The sequence below is a fragment of the Dermacentor silvarum genome, chromosome 9 (genome assembly GCF_013339745.2).
Source record: "Dermacentor silvarum isolate Dsil-2018 chromosome 9, BIME_Dsil_1.4, whole genome shotgun sequence".
NCBI lineage: Eukaryota > Metazoa > Arthropoda > Arachnida > Ixodida > Ixodidae > Dermacentor > Dermacentor silvarum.
This window is the reverse complement of record NC_051162.1, coordinates 152,880,388-152,898,103: the sequence shown is the minus strand read 5'-3', so window position 1 is coordinate 152,898,103 and position 17,716 is coordinate 152,880,388. Positions and strand designations below refer to the sequence as shown.

Here is a 17,716-nt window from a genome sequence, read left to right as displayed (position 1 = left end):
CCCGCCGACATCGGACGCCGGTAGCCGACGCTGGATTTTCTGCGACACAGGGCCCTTAACGCTATCGCGTTAAAACATCGTGCGTTTGCAGGTATACCCCATAAAACTATTTTAAAATAACTCCTTTAAGTAGACTCACCCAGCACACTAAGCAGCTATACATCCGTAAGAAACCGTAAGCCGGAGATGGTGCAATGGTCAATCAAATATCGCGATCGGCCTCTTTCATTTTGATTTTTCATTTTATTTGGGCCCACTTACAAGCAAATGTTTATCTTCAGCTGACACTTCCCTGATGATCTCTATTGGCACTTCTCCCTATCGACAACTTGATATCCGCAGTATAAAGATGAAGATCCGTCACTCATGAGAACCACACAAGCACAACCGATACAAAAAGAAAAAAAAGGTTAGTCGTTATTAATAACTTCGAACCTAGACAAAATTTACAATTTTCTGCGACCACTATTTATGTAGTGCAGCTCCAAGCTCTGGACACAAAGCGTGTAGACAAGTAGCAGTTCATTTGTAATGTGAGTGAGCAATTCCTAAACTAAACTCATCTTGAAAAAACTACTCAAGGGCTCGTTAGCTACATAACGGCGTCATGAAAATTCTTTTTCATGCAGCGGCTTGCGAAAATGCCCGGGCGCCGTGTATGTGCATGAGGTTCACAGTGAAGAGCCCCCGCTGGGCAAAATTATTGCAGACTTCCCAACTACGATATGCCTCATTTTGAAATTGAAGTTAGCCCGTAAAATCTCATAACTGAATTGAAACGCCATGAAATTCTAAAGTATCGGATAGTGAAAGCAATGATTACAAAAGTTGCGACTGAAATGCGACGACGAGGTACTTCACCTCGCAGTGACGTCATCACCGTCCGGCCACGCAGTTACAGCAGTGGAGTGTGGAGCCGATAAGCTAGCGTACACCCAAAGCCGAAGTTTATTACGAAATCCCACAGAAACATGAAGACTTTCTCATGTTGGCACTAAAACATTTTGAATTAGAAAGCGGTCAGCGTCTTTGATCGATCTGTCTGTGCTGCTAAAGAAACAAAAAAAAACCTGAAGGCTTTGCCTTTCGGCGAAGCGTTGATTACGATAGCAAATATCAGACGACCTTAAGAAGCAAGGGTCGTAGTTTTTGTATCCGCATAAATTACAGTAAATATTCGCTAATCATTTACCAAGCACAGTGTCAAGCGCACACAAGCAAACATTGCTGATCTCGCTTGATGACCGCGGACACTAGTTCTCATAATGCTGCCGTAATGTACAAGTAGCGAGCCAAAGCTTCGCACTGCCAATAGCCTCAAAGCTTCTCCGTAACTTAAGATCACGCTACCTTAAAAACTGAGCGCGGGAGAACATTGTGCTTGCCAAGGCGCCAGCCATCTCGGCTTACCTAGGCTTTCTACCCACTGCAGAATACCTTCCCGACAGGGCCCACACAGTCCGGCTAAGTGGCACTATGCGCAGCAACGATCGTACTAGAATTGCAGACGTGCGGTCACCTGCCTCTCTTCCCCGACCTTAGCGCCCCCCTCCCTTTCGAGGGCTACTCTTGGTAAGCGGGGACGCCGCGCATCAAGCCGGCGTATGTGAGAGAACTGCACTGCCCACTTTGTGAACCACCACAGAGGGTCAGTATTTTTGCGGATTTTGTTTCTATTGAACGAATTTTAGTCTTTTTTCTAACGTGTACAAATGACTGAAGATTTTTATTGCTATACTGCAGTCTGTGTTGATGTAACGGACAACGAGGCAACACAGCGACCAGGGCCGAGATGTTAGAGCATGAGCTGCTGGGGTTGAAGGCAGCGGTTCAAATTCATTGTAGGTCATTTATTCTTTTTTATGAGAGAGGGCTTAAATGAGGCTGGACAGGGATCTAACTTCCCACTGCAAAGTGCCCGGAATGAGACAAAGACGAGGAATGAGACAAATGCGTTTTTATTGATAAGCTCCAACACTACTGACATTCATTTGACGAAAAAGATTGCGGGGACGTGCAGTAATGCAAGAAAATGTAGTCACAATCTGAATTGCGACTTTCAACGTCGTGCTCTGTAACCCAGTAAGTGCAGCTGGTTGTTTCTGAAATATGATTAGAACTGAAAGTTGATTGGTGGTATAAATAGAAAAAAAAACACACACACTAGTTGTAAAACATACTCAACGAAACGTGCGTAGCTTAGCAGGTTTACGACACTTAGGTAACACTGACTATCGCAGTCTTTCTGAGCTACTATTAATTAACGAAGCCAAAGAGACAACAAAGCATCAACAATTGATAGCATAAGAGTGCGAGCACAGAATGGTTACGAAAATCCGAAGGCGAACGAGGAATGCATTTCTAGGCAGGCAGGCAGGCAGGCAGGCAGGCAGGCAGGCAGTGAACTTTATTTTAGGTTAGGACTCCGAGAACTCCTTAACCTAACTTTTAGGTTAGGGTTAGGTTATTTTAGGACTCCGAGAACTCCTTACGGGGGAGCAGCCACCGCGGGCCGCTCCCACGTTGGGACGGGTAGGCCGTGCCTGACCGCCGCGTCGTGGGCCCTCTGGACAGCCCGTAGCTGAGCGGTGAAGTCGGAGCTCTTGAGCGCATCCACCCACTGTTCTTCCGTGGTAAGATTATCGTGGCCCCGTAACAGGGACACCGCCAGAGCATGTGTTCTGAAGTGCAGAAGGGATCGCCGCAATCCGAACAAGCGGGCTCGAACGAGTCCGCGTACCTACTGACCCTGGCTAGACTGGGATAGGATCCGGCCTGCAGCATGCGAAGAGTGGAAGACTGAGGCCTGGAGAGCTTGGCGTGGGGCGGGGGATAGACCCTCCTGCCAAGCTGTTAGTGCTTTGAAATCTCGTTAAACGTGTGGAGCGGCTCCTTGTGGAACCCCGCGTCCGCGCCCTCGAGCGGCGTTTCCCCGGCGCGGTGGGTGAGTTCGCGCGCGCGCGTGGGCCAGCTCGTTGGCGTTGGGAACGACGGTGGAGACCTGAGGCTACATGTGAGCCGGGAACCAATTGATGACGTGGGGGGATACGCTCCTGCCGCAAAGCAGGGAGGCCGCTTCCCTCGAGACCAAACCCGTGGCGAAGGCCCTGTGTGCCGCCCGGGAATCCGTGCTGATCTGCGGCCTGCTCCCGTCCCGGAGGGCGAGGGCCACCACGACCGGCTCCGCCAGTGCCGGAGACGAGCCCCTCACCGACGCGGCGTTCAGGAGGTTGCCCCTGTGATCTACCACAGCCGTCACGAATCGGTCGGATGAACCGTATTGGGCGGTGTCGACGAACGCTACCGATCGCGGATTGCCAGCGACGGATCTGAGAAGTGCGGCCGCCCGGGCCCTGCGTCTGCCTCCATTGTGTTGCGGGTGGACGTTGAGCCGGAACGGCCGGGCCGTGATGGCCTCCCGCGTCTTCGCGTCGAGCGGCCAACGCCTCTCCCTGACGGCAGTGGGATTGCAGCCCAGCGAGCCTGACGACCTGCGCCGTCTGCTGTGCCTCGACAACCTCGTCGAGAGTGTTGTGGACTCCCAGCTGCATGAGCTTCTCCGTGCTGGCGGCCATGGGGATGCCGAGCACCTTTTTGATGCTCTTGCGTATCAGCGCTTCGAGCTTTGCCCTTTCGTATCCATGCCAGCGATGCGCGGCGGCCACGTACGTGATGTGGCTCATTAGGAAGGCGTGGTACAACCTGAGGAGGTTGTCCTCCCCCAGCCCTCCGCGACTGTTGGAGACCCTAGTGGTGAGCCTCACCATGTTGCCTGTTTTGGTGGCGATACGAGCGATCGTCTGCCGTTACAGCCATTCGCCTCGAAGAGCTGACCGAGTACGCGGATAACCTCCATCTTGGGAATGACCTGCTCGATGGCCGTGCGAATGGAGATGTCGACCTTTTCAAGAGGCACCTGACCCTTGGGGATGCGTCCCTTCCTGGTTGGTCGATACAAAAGGAGTTCGGACTTGGACGGGGAGAGCAGGAGCCCCGTGCCCGCCAAGAAATCCTCCGTGCAGCTCAGGGCCGCCTGTAGGGATTCCTAAACTCTGCCTTCACTACCGCCATCGCACCACACCGTGATGTCGTCGGCGTAAAGACCGTGATAAACGCCGTCCACTTAGGACAGACGGGCTGAGAGACCGCGCATGGCGACGTTGAAGAGAAGTGGCGAGATGACCGAGCCCTGAGGGGTGCCCCTTGCGCCTAGCTCGAAGGGATCAGACTTTACCTCGCCCACCTTGAGAGTGGCGCGCCTGCCCCGAAGGAGCGGACTGACGAACCCGTGCATTTCTAGAGCAGTACAAAAATAGTAGAGTTCCTATGCTAGCTTAATAAGTTAGAAGCTTGTCACCGTAGTTGCCTGACATGTGGGTCCCAATTACGAAGGGTCTTAAGGGCAAGCGTAGACTTAGCTACTCTACCAGGAAAAAAAAAGAAGATCCAGAAGGCAAAGAAACACTCTCCCCCCATTCACTTTGGTGCTTACTCCTGCAGCAGAGGTCACACAAGTACGCTTATGGTGGGATTGAAATATTGAAAAGTTCTGTATTCCTGTGTAAATGTCATATAGCACCTAGTACGAAGTACGTTTGTTAGCCTAGGATGGTCCCCGAGAAATACACAGTGGAACTGCGAATAGTCTTTGTGAAGGAGATTGAGTGGTGGGCAGAGGAGAATAAATCTCCCAACCACAGCTTCATTCCTTTTGTAAAATTTTGAGCGAGCGTAGGCAGAAGAAAATTAATGGGGATTATTCCAATTCATTGAGTCAGCTATCTGTGATGGGAGTGTCTAGGAGGTGCATTAGGGAGCGAATGAAATGGAAAGTGAAGCGTCAAGTGTTCAGCTACTCGACGCAGTAGCTGAGTGCATTGACATTGCTCTGTTGAGCTCAATGTCGCGGGCTTAATCCAGGCCACGGCGACTGTATCTTAATATAGCCCACACTCGAAAATGTCCATTTAATTAGAATTTTATGCTATTTAAAGAACCCAAGGTGTTCCACTGTGGCGAGCCTCAGAACCACATCTTGGTAGTGGCAGGTAAAAGCACGCAGTAACTTTATACGAGCATGTTGTGTTGAGCACCCAGCACCTACCACAATATGCATTGCTGCAATGTGTATGGAGAGACGAATGATACTGAATAATCAAGACGTAATGACGAGTCAAGCATTACCGATTCTCCTTTAACCCTCAAAACAACTAGCAGCGTAGCAGGCACACTTGCGAGCGGCAGTGAGGGTGAAAACGCCGCGATGTCCTTCTCCCCCGTAGCCAATTTCTGCGTCGTGGTTTCACGACACAGTAGCGTCCCGGAAAACGAAACTGACACTCTATGAGAAAAGACTCATTGATGAATTATTTCTGGTGCTGTGACACCTGCTACTATTTCCTCTAGGCTTTATATGCCCATGTCGTAAATTAAGGCAAAAAAATTTGTATGAGAAATATCATGTCAGTATTTATTTAGGTTGCTTTAGCTTGGGGGCTCTTACATAAATATAGGGGAACGCGTGAATCTATTTTGTTAGCAACCAGTGAAAGTAATTAGGCATCTAAAAATTGTTAAAATCTAGTGACTGTAGAAAGCTGAGTTTTCATTTTGGTCGTCATTATTATAAGAAAAATATTGTGGGATCCTAATGTCACCTAATGCAGCAATAATATGCGGTGGGGAGATCTAAGGCAACGGCTTGGAGAGCTACAAGCCAGGTTGGACTTGGACGACACATGGTGGACGCATTGAAATGCCGGTGAAAGCGTTCGATCATGCTTTCGAACTGGTATTCCTGAATTGCTTAATATTGAGGGCGAGCCTGAGAGCCTTGAAGAGTTAAAATTAAAACTGGCGTTCTAAGCCGCATCAAGATGTCCAGCAGGCAGAAAATGTGGACGTGACGTATTCCGAATTGATCCTTTTGCAGGCCATACTTTAGGCCATCGGGTGAAGAGATCGATTGTGGTTGGGGCAGTAGCGATAAGTTCCGCTTGGTGGAAAGGGCTGAAGGATATATAGGTAAAGGCTTCGGAAGCGTTCTGCAAGCTGAATGAAGGCACCGATGGCCTAAGTGATGAGTGGGGTTTTTATAATGATCGCATTTCTTGCAAATGCGTGCTCAGGCATGACGTAATGCTGCACGAAGGGCCAAAAACAAGGGCCGCCACAAGCCGCGTAGAGGCGATGATACCTAGAGTACGTTTGGTGAGTCCATGGTGATGTGATGAAGGCACGTAGGGCTTGGTTTGTCCGACAGATTCTAGCTTCAGTAGAGATTAGGGCTTGGAAACCAGTTGTACCCTGTATTGCAATGTAGCAGCAATGCACTGCAGTAACGTTTGTACATTGGTAGGAGATTCTGGCTTCGCAATAGCGTGCATCTTGAAACGTGTACTATGCTTCCGGCACGTCTCCTGTACGTAATTGTATTTCTTGGAATTAAGTTTTTTTGCTGTATTGTGTGGAAGGACACATCCCACGGTGGTGCTTTCGCTCATCGGGACGGTGTGCCGTACTGTGGCTCTAACGATTTCTCTGGTTACCGCTTTATTCTACCAGGCATCCTTTTCTTTCTTTGAAACTAGCTGCGCAATGTTGCGCAAGTATTCTACTTCAAGTGTATAAACCATCCATCTTGACATCTGTAAAGCCATTCTTGATGAAGGCCCGGTTCCTGCATTTGTTTGTTCGGTCCAAACCGAACCTGAAGGCTCAGCTCTGGCTCACCAACATGGTGCAAGGGCAGTTGACTGCCATGGCTTCTTGGACGGAGCAAGCCGGTCAAAAGAAATGCAACTGCTTTAATAAATGTTTATTCAAATTTTGATTCGGCAACGTTTCCCTTTGCAACTTTACTGTCATCGACATGACGAGGCCACGTGGTCCGCTTTCTACTGAATAGGCTTAAACGTGAAGATGTCACATTGTGAGAGTGTTATGCAGGATTGTTAGATAACGCTTTCTGAGCAATTGAAGCCATGCCTGAATTTGAAAAACAAACGAAGCCATTGGTTGAACAGAACATGTATTCTACTTGTGGGTGTAAGCTAGGTAAAACATTTAAAAAACAAACTCGCTCTCGCAGAAGTGTGTACTGCACGTCTATGCTACACGTAACACTAGAGAAAACGAAAGTCACTGAGTTTCACCAGTAGTCCACCATAGTGGCTGTGAGCCACTCATGGAGGCTAATAAACCAACGAAGTACAGGTGGCTCAGGAGCGGACGGCGGAAGTAATCACGTGACCGGGTCAAGGAAGGAAAGAAGAGATCTGCAGTCGAAGCATGGCGCTGTTCCGCGCGCTTTGACGCCTCAGATCAGGTCTAGCCTTCTCGTCAGGCGTCAGATTTTGGGCTATTGCAAGGCGTCTAGTGAAGCCCCCGTAGGCCTCGGTAGCAATGCACCTGGTAGCGCACGCGGATCAGGTAGGCGAGTGTGCACCAGACAAACCGGAACCCGGGAACAAGCACTCCGTGATCAGCCGCAGCCGCCAAGGAAGCCCTACGTCGTTCCAACCGAGGTGTTTCATGTAGGGCCCACCGCCCGAAAGCATCAATCTCGGCGCTGGAACTGTGGAAATGGTCACAGCAGTCAAGGCAGCCCCATGCCGGTCCAGATGAGGTCCTAGAGCTTGGGCACGCAGCGCCACAGCAACAAACGTCGGCACCCATCACCGCATCATTGCAGCCCTGCTGTCTCGGTTGGTCGCGTTCCCATTGTGGAAGGCCTCGCACTTTGCGTGACTCGTTTCTTCGCCTTGTCGTGGTACTACACACATGTAGATGTAGACCTTTAGGAAATACTAGCACTGGCCCATTTCTCACACATGCCACCATTCCTTCTTCCCATCCACCGCCACCCACCATCCCATCCCGCCGCTTCTCCGCCCATGATAATGATCATTGACAGTTTTCTTTTCCAGTGTCAAGAAATGTCAATTATCTAAACGCTCACAAAAGATGCATCACAGATGGGAAGAATTAAACATCATCATCATCACTGTGATCTGCCGTGGATCACCATCATGGAGGTATGTCCACTGCAGCACGAAGGCCTCTCTCTGCGATATCCAATTACCCCTGGCTTGCGCTAGCGTATTCGAACTTGCGCCTGCAAATTTCCTAACTTCATCACCCCATCTGGTTTTCTGCCGACCTCGGCTGCGCTTCCCTTCTCTTGGTATCCATTCCGTTACCCTAATTGTCCACTGGTTATCCATTTACGCATGACATGGCATGCCCAGCTCCATTTCTTCCGCTTAATGTCAACTAGAATATTGGCTATCCCCATTTGTTCTCAGATACACACCGCTCGCTTCCTGTCTCTTAACGTTAGTCCTAAGATTTTTCGTTCCATCGCTCTTTGTTGGGTCCTTATCTGGTTCTCGAGCTTCTTTGTTAACCTCCAAGTTTCTGCCCCATATGTTAGCACCGGTAGAATGCAATGATTATACACTTTTCTAGTCAACGGCAGTGGTGTAAGCTCCAAGTCAGGATTTGGCAATGCCTGCCGTATGCACTCCAACCCAATTTTATTCCTCTGTAAATTTCTTACTCATGATAAGGGTCCTCTGTGAGTAATTGACCTAGATAAACGTACTCCTTTAGAGACTCTAGAGGCTGACTGGCGATCCTGAATTCTTGTTCCCTTGCCAGGTTATTGAACATTACCTTTGTCTTCGGCATATTCATTTTCAGCGAAAAAACATATCCTCTGTTTAAAAAAACTATCGATTCTAAGAAGCTAACCACAAGAATAGTGCGTAAACAGGCGGTTACTATATATGAGTCAAACCTAAATATTTTGGTAAAGATTCATGCAATATAATAAAGTAAGCTCACCTCCTGGCTCTGGAAGCACTCCTGTAATGATGCAATGGCTATTCGCGTGCAAAATGCTGTATTTTCGCGGAACACTTTCAGGTGGGGTTAGTCCTGTAACGTTCAAGTACAAAATTACAAATCATTGTGTTTCCGAACTAGTGGCAGCAAAATAGCAGTGTCAGAATTTGATAAAAATGTTTGCTTAAGTTTTCGCATGCGAAAGGTGAATGACTACGCCAGAAATGCAGACAAACTCCACCTTATGAGGATTGTCCAAATTAATGCGCTGTGCATTGAACCGATGTGACAACACACCATACTGCAAAAACTGAACATCGTCATATATCAGCCATGCATACAGTGTGAATGTTCTCTCGCGCTGAATACGCTGTGTCATCTAGTGGCGCTGCCACCAAATACGCGCGTGGCGCCTGTGTTTATATATATTCAGACGAGATCACATAACAATACATGGCGTGGGTTTCACTCTACCTAACGTCGGAGAAATTTTAACGATGTTTTTAAGGCGTTAACATTTGTAGAGCAGTTTACACACTTTTCGGGGGCTACCTATCAATTTATCTCGCTATCTATCTATATGTTTATCTATCTATCTATCCATCTATCTATATATGCATGAATGTTTCTATATATGTATCCTCTTTTGCATACACCTGTTTCGCACCTACCCGAGGCACTGTAGTGCGTGGTCGAATGGTTAGCGCATCAGGCTGATTTGCTAAGGTAAGAGGGATCTGAACCCTTTGTTGGGTCACTGATTATGACGTAAGGGGTGCACACATACCGCTATTCAACAAACCTCTTTCACGCCGACATTGGTAACTGTATATGCGGGAATGCGTACCAACCGCAGTTTGAAGAAACTCTTTGACGCCGACTTGAAGCACTGGGTACGTGCCAATCCGTCTGGGCTGATTTTAAATAAACTTATTTAGGTGGGTATGTGCCACTGGGAATGTGCCGCTCAGCACTGATGAATAAAATCCGCGAAATTTATTCGATGCTGAGCGGAATCGCACCCATGGCACAAGTGTTCCTAATGGACAGCAACCCGGACGCATTGGCAGGCTGCACCACAAATGCGATGCGTATGCACTGCTTTCAACGCAGCCCTCTCACGCCATGGATTTGGCGCAATGTGCCACTCTACAATGAACTTCACGGTATTTTGGGTCACTGAGTGTGTGCCACTGAGTGTGCGGCAAGCGAGGAAACCATTCTCAGTATTCGCTACCACCGAAGCACCACGCTTCTCGTCTCTGAGGCCGCGCATAGAATTATCGGCAGTGTAACAAGATGCCGTAGCGTGTACAGAAAAACGTGCTAGAGGCGAGTGTGGTTGCCCCATGACACCTTTCTTAGCGTACGCAGGCACCGGCGCGCAATGAATTTCAGAGGCCACGTCAAGGCTTCGCGGAGGTGGTGCCAGATGGCTCCAAGTGAAATGTGAGAGAAGAGTCCCTCTGCCGTACGCACCTCATACATAACTCCTGGCGATGGTGGCAATAGGTTGCACCACTTAATCGATTTATCGCTAACGTATCACTACCCACAGTCATCGTGTAATGAGTTCTGCCCAATCCTTTTGTCATTTAAGAACAGGAAATGCCCAGTGAACCAAGATTGCGTCAAAAATATTCGCTGAAGACATGCACATGCTCTGGGATTCATGCCCAATGGAAAAGGTGGTGTCGTATACATTGGTCGAGAAAACGACGTGGTTCGTGAAGGGCAACGCAAGAACTAATTTATTGCTCCTGGCGCGGCCGCCGTAGACTTGTTCTTTCGTGCCGCCCTCTTCGCCTTTGGCATCAGCACAGTAGTGCCCCTACAGCCCACCCTCTCCACTTCAGAAACAGACTTGTCCGAGTGTACGTGCTTAGTTTGGGTGATAAGAACGGCTTTTTCTAGGCCAACCCCATTGATGTCACAGCAGGACAGCTTGATGAATCTAAGAGAGGATAAACCATGCATGTAAGCCTCGACGAATCCTGGTTTCAGTCGGTCTACGGATCTGCCAATGTCGGGACGACTGATGCGTACAGTAAACGTTTGAACCCCGTGTGTTACAACAAGCTGTGGGCCACCGTACGGTACTTCGAGAGCAAGGCGGTTGGAGTCGACGCAGAGGAGCACGTGCGCTCTTTCCCACAGGTGACGTTGGAAGGACTGTGGTTGATGTTGGACTAGGGTACTAGGAGCAGGTAGGCACGTGAAGAGGTACGCAATTTTATCGACAAGAAATGGGTATGAGCCTTGACGTGGCCGCGTTGGGAGAGTAGACTAGCTGTACTGGTAGACGTAAGGAGGTACCATATGCGAGGTTGGAAGAAGCACAACCAAGGTCTTCTTTGGTGGAGATGCGAAGCCCTTGAAGTAAGATGGGAATAGCTGTGACCCACTGGCTGCACCTTCTGGCAGCCATAAAACAACTAGGAAGGAAGGAAAACATTTATTGGGTCCTGCAAGTTGTGAGCTGCTTCAGAAAGTGGGCCGCTCCCACGTTGGGAACGGCAGGCGGAGCCTTTTAGCCGCGTCGTGAGCTTGCTGGGTGGCCCATTGTTGCTCGGTCAGGTCCGGGCTGCGAATCGCTGCCTTTAGCCTGTCCCGAGCCTTGGTGAAATTTTCGTTGGTTCGGTTGCACGACCAGAGCATGTGTTCTAAGTCAAGTGATGCATTGCAGTCTGTACACTATGTGTTAGGATATTTGTCTGCCATGTAGAAATGTAGCCTTCTTGGTGTGGGATAAGTGTTTGTTTGTACTAGTCGTAAAATAAGTGCCTGTTGCCTTTTAATGTGGGGTGTGGGGTGCTAAATTCTCTACGGTTGAGATGGAAATGTTTTGTGAGCTCGTTCTATGTAGAGGGGGCATCCCTGTTCTCTTGGAGATGGTTTGTGGCGTCGCGGAGGGTCAGTTCTCGCGTGCTCTTATGAGCCACCTCGTTGAGATTCGGGGGGGGGGGGGGGGCAGCTTCTTTATATTACCTAGGTGTGTTGGGAACCAGCATAAGCAGTGTTAATAGATCTTCCTCGTTTACAGCGTAAGTGGTTATGGGCTCATTCCAATAGCCGTTTCGGTTCCGGATGGTTTCCGCCGCAGCTGCCGCCGCCGTCGTTTGGGACCGTAACCGATATTGCCGGAAATGCGAAAAATACCCGGTTCCCACCGGGATCGAGCCCGCGCTCGCTGAGTGGGAGCCAGATACACTACCACTGAGCCACGCAAGCACTTGCTATGGGGCAGCGGAAAAAAGCCATATAAACGCACGCGCAGACGATCCGAGCCTCCGCCAGTATGGTGGAGCCATCTAATTAAGGCACGTGCAAACGCAGCGTGCGCAGGCGCAGACGACGAGTTGCCATTCAGACAAGGTGCGCAATAAAAAAAATGCGATGCCCAGCCTGCGCCAGTACGGTGGCGCCATGTAGTTAAGGTGCCTGCAAACGCAGCGTGCGCAGGTGCAGGCGCGTTTCAATCAACGCGATTTCGATGTGAGATGTGCGCCATGTATTCTGGGTACCTCTTCGGTACACATTATAGCGTCTCCTCGAAAGGTACGAACCGCTCCTGAAGAAGCGAATCGTAGAGCTACGTGCGCGGCTATAACTATGCATCATCGGGCTCAGCAGACTGCCGTGCAGATATCATTACAAGCCGCAGCTCGCCGTCGACGCCGGGCGGACGGTTCAGTCGTTGTCGTGAAAACGAGGCGAAGAGACTTTGTCGCGAAGACTCTGTTGTGCGTGGTGGCGAAATTAGAGCTACTCTTGAGCCGCTCCACAAGCTTACGCTGTGACTGTGCTGCGTGTGCCGCGCCGGCCTGTGACTTTTTTTTTGATGATGTGTAGTGCCTGTTGTGATACTGTCACGTGCCTTGAGAGAGAACGGGCGACGCGACGTTTATTGAGGGTAGCGGGCTCCTGAAAAGCACGGCACTGGGAGCTGGCTATCGAGCGGGCGGAGAAGCACGCGCCCTTCTTTCTTCTTGTCCGTGCCTGCCTCTTAGCACTGTACCCACTACTGCTGGTGGCACTTCCCCCCTTCCTCGGAAAGAACCTCGGCTCGATGCTCAAGAAGCGGTGCAAGAAAAGGAGGGGGGGAAAACATGGTCAAGGCAGATGCTCGTGCGAACGGACACAATGACAGCTACAGGAAAAACAAAAGCACAGCAGCGGTGAAGCGCGACGGGTACAGTCTCAAGAAACAGAGAGGTTGCAAACAGTAGCGTAAGTATAAAGATGAATAAAAAATTGTAATCATGGACACGCCACATATGCTTTCATGCGCACAACGTGAACTATTTCAGGGCGAGGTTGTTGTCGACACCGTATTGGCGCCGCACCGTCTGGAACGAGTTCGTAGTTCACGTCACTAATGCGGCGCAGCACTTTGTATGGGCCAAAATGATGGACAATATCTTGCGCGGCCTAAAAGGGAGCACGTGTTTATGCTACCTCGACGACATCGTTGTGTTCGCCCCTGATTTCAGCAGGCATCTTCTCCGCCTTAGGCAAGTGTTGACGTCCTTGACCAACGCAGGCTTGGAACTGAACCTGAAAAAGGGCTAGTTCGCCGCGCGCAAGCTCATGATTCTAGGTCACGTCGTATCCCAAGACGGCATTTGCCCCGACCCATCAAAACTTGGCGCTGTGGCAGAGTTTCCTAAACCTAAGACACCAAAAGAACTCCGCGCCTTCATCGGTCTCTGTTCTTACTTCAGACGCTTTGTTCCCAATTTTGCCTCGATTATATCACATCTGACACAACCCTTAAGTGGTGCCAACGACCTATCCTCCTGGTCTCCTGCATGCGACACCGCATTCGTGACCTTACGTCGTCTCCTGACGTCTCCGCATATACTGTGACACTATGACCCCACCGCCCAACCGTAGTGCATACCGATGCCAGTGGTATTGGCCTTGGCGCTGTCCTTGCGCAGCGCAAGCCTGGCTTCTCCGAATACGTCGTTGCTTACGTCAGTTGTGCGTTGACCAATAGGGAACGCAATTACAGCGTCACAGAAAAAGGATACCTGGCCATCGTATGCGCACTGGGGAAGTTGCGCCCTTATTTATACGGCAGACCTTTCAATGCGGCTACTGACCATCACGCCCTTTGTTGGCTATCCTCTTTAAAAGACCCGTCTGGACGCCTTGCTCGCTGGGCTCTTCGCATTCAAGAATACGACATACACGTCATCTACCGCTCAGGCCGCAAGCACACTGACGCTGACGCTCTGTCCTGCTCTCCGCTGCCAGCCGACACTGCCTCCCTCTCCACCTTTGAGACGGTGTCGTCGATCGACATCGACAGCTTCGCATCAGAACAGCGCAAGAATCCTTGGGTGGCCACTCTTTTGGATCTCCTTTCTGGCTCGCCACCATCTCCCATCTCCCGTTCCCTGCGTCGCCAGGCTGCCCATTTTGCTGTCCGGGATAACCTCTTGTATCGACACAACTACCAGCCCGATGGTCAGAAGTGGCTCCTAGTTATCCCTAGGACTTTGCGTTCCGACATGTGCGCGTCTTTACATACTGACCCACAATGTGTACACGCCGACGTTTTGAAGACGTATGAGCACTTGCGGCAACGTTACTAGTGGCGAGGAATGTTTAATTTTGTCCAAAAGTTTGTCCGCTCGTGCACGCAATACCAACGCCGCAAATCTCCACCTCATCGAACCCATGGTTTATTACAGCCGCTTCCGTACCTTGCTCATGCCTTCGACTCGTATGGGCGCTACCGCTAATACCTACTCGCTAACGATAGATTATTGTCGCAGTTGATCACCTTACACGCTATGGTGAAACCGCCTCTCTACCTGCAGCAACCACCAGTGACGTTGCATCCTATCTGCTCCATCGTTTCATTCTTCGTCATGGCCCACCTCGGGAACTTCTGAGTGATATAGGCTGCGTGTTTTTGTCGCAGGTGGTTGAAGCTCTGCTTGCTCAATGCCGCATAGTTCACCGGACCACCACGGCATACCATCCTGAAACTAACGGGCTTACGAAGCGTTTCAATAGAACCCTTGGTGATATGCTCGCCATGTACGTTTCATCGGAGCATACAAACTGGGACATCATCCTCCCATTTGTCACGTACGCATACAATACGGCTACCGAAAGTACTACAGGATTTTCCCTCTAGTTCCTCCTCTACGGTCGCGATCCTTCCCATACCATCGATACGGTTTTGCCGTATACACCAGACACGTCAGAGTGTGCTCCCGTTTCAACCGTCGCCCGATACGCCGAGGAATTCCATCAATTAGCCCGACATTTCCCCTGCGATGACCAACAACGACAAAAGATCACCGCATATCCACGAAGTGAATCATGATGAGTAGGACAAAGCAGTGCGGTGTGTGACACGTGGCGATATATATATGCGGTGTGTTATATGTGGCTGCATAGCAGGTACCTTGCCGGCTACCAAGGAATCTTTGCACGTCGAGCAAACCACATACTCAGTGTGATAACCACCGGAAAACTCTTGCTGCAGCACTGCGACGGCGTTGAGCCGCGACTGTTCGTTTCGTATGTTGCCGATTTGGGTCAACGCGTTGTCGAACCACAGGCGATCACACACCTTGCAGCTGTGCCCGAAAGTGCGATCGAAGAAATCGCGCTTGAACCGCGCATCGGCGCCTCCCGTCTCCGGCAGACAACGCTTCTGGCGTTTAGCCGCCGCTTCCTGGGCTCTCACCTCCGGGGTAGCAGCTCGATTCGATGTTGCCGCTTTCCCGCCGCTTCCCTCGCTCTCGCCTCCGGGGTAGCTTGCTGTCGGCGTTGCTGGCGAGCCGCCGCTTCCCGCGCCTTCAAATCCGGGTCCACTTGACGTTTTTGCCGCTTTGCCTATGCTCCCCGCGCCCTCGCCGCCGGAGTAGCTTGCTGTCTGTGTAGACGCTGAGCCGCAGCATGCCACGCCTTACGTTCGTCCATGGCAGAAAGAGATTGTGTGGTCTGGAACGCGCCATACACAGAAGCGCCATCTCGTGTATAGACGTAGAGCCGCTGGATGCAACGATTCATCCATGACAGACAGATGGCGTGGCAGTCGATGTGAGCACGGACGACGCCGGACGGACAAGGCTGCCCACAAGGACAAGGGGCAAAGCTCCGCTAAGGAGCTTCGCCCCTAAAAGCCAATCGTGATGGCGACGCTACGAATCCGAACTTCGCTCCCGGCACACTTGTCTTGTCCGTGCCTTCTACCACGCCTGGACTTTCGACAAAACTTCTTTCGAAGTATGATGGACCATGCCGCATCGTCGAACGTACCTCTCCGGTCAACTTACACCTTACAACTTACACATGCCGCTTACACCGACATCCGACAAGCGCCGCCGTGGACGGGATGCTGTCCACGTTCACCGCCTGAAACAATTCTATGACCCGCTCGTCTCCACGTCGTAAGTCGCCAGGATGGCTCCACTTTTGCACCGAGGGTAATTGTAATGAACAAGAAGAGCACAAGGACAAGGCCAGCCAGATCGTCTCTTCAATGCCTGCAGCGCAACCAGTGGGCAAGCCGAATCGCCAGTGCTTAGCACGAGTGTGAGCCGTTCGGGCAACCAGCTGTTCCTGCTCTGCATCACCTGCCTTCTCGGTTACGAACAGACGCTACCATCTGAATCGTTATATATATATATATATATATATATATATATAGAGAGAGAGAGAGAGAGAGAGTGAGAGAGAGTGGAGGTCTTACCAATGTAAGTAATCCAGATGTGTGGCTGGACTGATTTGCTCATAATTCTTGGCCAAATTGTATACTTCCTGTAATATAAATAACAGGTGAATTGCAGCGCAGATTTCACCAAATTCACCAAGACAAGAAAAAATGCGTGTCTTTTTAAACGACAGTCCGCCATCAGTTAATTGCTGCGCTTAATGTGCTAATGACTGCTAATTTGGAAATGAGGCTGGTTAGGTTTCTCAATCTTGTTCGAGCTATTGACGCCAAGACTGGTTGCGCCTGAACAAGGCGAAACTAGTTAAAAGGCGAAACTAGTTACCCGTTCTTTTATAATAGAACGAGATATTTATTGTAACGCACCAAGAAGCATCCTCAAGTCTAATTTCCAGCACTACTAACAGCATTACCAGTAGAATGTTTCTGCGCCTTTTTGCAGAGCCTTTCTTTTACCTCCTAGGCTTGCCACGCATGCAATAATGTGCGTACGTATATTCCAGGTTTGTGCCAAATGTCCTAAGATCTACTTTCTCAAAGACCCTGCCTTGCAGCAATGGGGCCACGATGTTGATAACCTTTTATGTTATCATGATTTTCACATATTTGTGATACAAGGTGTGTTAGTGAGCGGCCTCGTATTTAGTAGATGCAATATAAAATTGCATACGTTGTAATCACCTCCGTAGTTATCATTCCTGTGAAAAACGATTGCTATTTTACATAGCATATTTTGAAAGAAAATGCGCTGTTCGAGCTTCAAAGCCGCATTGCTTGTTTAGAAAAATAATCTCTCGAAAAACAAAAAAAAAACGATTCGCTACTGCTCTTATTGCTGTTTTACGAACACAATGTTTTAAAATATGCACTTTTAGCTACTAATACCTTACAAAACACAACTTTATTTATTGGTAACGTGATATTCTTCACAGTACTACATTGTAGGGATGTTAACTACGTTAGAAATAGCTTGAATATTCATTTTTATCACGTATTTTATGCATTTTTAAGGTATCCACTGTGAATATCCGAGTATACGAGATATGCGCACCTGTGGAACGACACTGTCGCTTGCCTTATCTGAAAGAGAGATAGAAGTTTAGATAGAAGATGCTTCACGTATAAGATCTTGTCAAGTTCATGTACTCAAATTACGGCAAGCACCGC

The 17,716-nt window shown here is 49.7% G+C and overlaps 1 long non-coding RNA gene across 1 annotated transcript; it reads right to left on the bottom strand.

Annotated features, from left to right (window-relative positions):
- Positions 1 to 1,942: 1,942 nt before the first annotated feature.
- LOC125940326 (uncharacterized) lies at positions 1,943 to 16,639 on the bottom strand. The gene is made up of 3 exons (XR_007463538.1): positions 16,568 to 16,639; positions 8,848 to 8,940; positions 1,943 to 2,102 (listed from the first exon to the last, which is right to left on the bottom strand). It is a non-coding gene; the product is annotated as an uncharacterized LOC125940326 (long non-coding RNA).
- Positions 16,640 to 17,716: the final 1,077 nt, after the last annotated feature.